The sequence below is a fragment of the Rana temporaria genome, chromosome 5, assembly GCF_905171775.1.
Source record: "Rana temporaria chromosome 5, aRanTem1.1, whole genome shotgun sequence".
Classification (NCBI taxonomy): Eukaryota; Metazoa; Chordata; class Amphibia; order Anura; family Ranidae; genus Rana; species Rana temporaria.
Genome location: NC_053493.1, coordinates 412,264,427 through 412,266,241, shown reverse-complemented (window position 1 = coordinate 412,266,241; position 1,815 = coordinate 412,264,427).

Below are 1,815 nucleotides of genomic sequence, written 5' to 3'. Positions count from 1 at the left end.
CCTCCACTCTGCAGTTCGTTTTGCGCAGAGTGGCCCCGAACATCTTCTTCTGGGGTCCCACGGTAGCTCTCGCTGTTCCAATCTGCATCAGATAACCCCCTTTGGGAAGCTCTCTCCGGAGGGGGTTACTTTGCGGGCGCTCTCCTGTGTCCATAGACTAGACATGTGCATTCGTTTCCGAATGCATTTTCGTCTGAATTTCAGGTATTTTCGTTATCGTTTTAACAAACGATATAGAAAGCACAGAAAACGAAAACCGAAAGATCCGACATAAACAAATGCTTTATTTTCGTTTTCGTTGCGGTCGATTGTGTCTAACCTTAACTCTATTAGTCCAATATTATTCGACATAAAGAGAAAAGATTCGACATAGAGAGAAAAGATTCGACATTATAGAGACATGAAGAAGAGTCGACATAGAGAGAAAAGATTCAACATAAAGAGAAAAGATTTGACATAGAAAGAAAAGATTTGACATAAAGAGAAAAGATTCGACATAGAGAGACATGAAGATTCGACATAGAGAGACATGAAGATTCGACATAGAGAGACATGAAGATTCGACATAGAGAGACGTGAAGATTCGACATAGAGAGACATGAAGATTCGACATAGAGAGACATGAAGATTCGACATAGAGAGACATGAAGATTCGACATAGAGAGACATTAAGATTCGACATAGAGAGACATGAAGATTCGACATAGAGAGACATGAAGATTCGACAAAGAGAGACGTGAAGATTCAACATTTTTATTTATTTATTTTTTATTATTTTTTTAAAGATTCAATCGAATCTTCTTTTTTTTTTTCTTAGAACATTCGACAGACACCGTGGGGGTAATCCACAAAGATCCGGCGTAACGTAAATTTTCCCATTTAAGTTACACTGCCTTAAAATTTCTACCTAAGTGCCCGATCCACAAAGCACTTACCTAGAAATTTTTGGCTGTGTAACTTAAATTCCGCTGGCGCAAGGCGTTCCTATTTTCATGGGGGCGATTCCCATTTAAATTAGGCGCGCTCCCGCGCCGGCCGTACTGCGCATGCTCGTGACGTCATTTTCCCGTCGTGCATAGCGCGAAATTACGTTACGCCGAGCTTTGTGGATCGCGACGGGTCAATAAAGTTGCGTCGGGAAAAAAAAAAGATACGGCGGAAAAAAAAAATTCAAAACAAAAAAAAAATTGCGTCGCTAGACAGAAGGGTCTGCTTTTACATGGTGTAAACAGTTTACACTTTGTAAAAGCAGCCCTAATTTTGCGTTTGCAAACTAAAACTTACGGAGAAAAAACAAAGCAGAAAAGCTTTGTGGATCTCCGTAAGTGCTAATTTGCATACCCGAGGCGGCATTTCGACACAAAATGCCCCCAGCGGCGGATGCGGTACTGCATCCTAAGATCCGGCAGTGTAAGGCCCTTACACATGCCGGATCTTCTGTCTAACTATGGAAAACTGATTCTGTGGATCAGTTCCATAGTTAGAAACAGGGATACGACGGAGTAACAGCAGTTACGCCGGCGTATCCCTTTTGAGGATCTGGCCCCATAAGCCTTCAATGACAGATTTGACCTTAATTTGGATTTTCGGACGAATGCTTTTTTTTAACGAAAAACAAAAGAAATAAAAACGAATTTCGGGAGTAACTAAATAAACTAAAACGAAATTACGAAACAAAATATTTCAGTGTGCACATGTCTACCATGGACGCTGAGTGTATGACTCGGCCCAGCTCCCCGGCGGCCGCTTCCTTGGATTTGATTGACAGCAGCGGGAGCCAATGGCTGCGCTGCTAGCAATCTATCCAATGAAAAT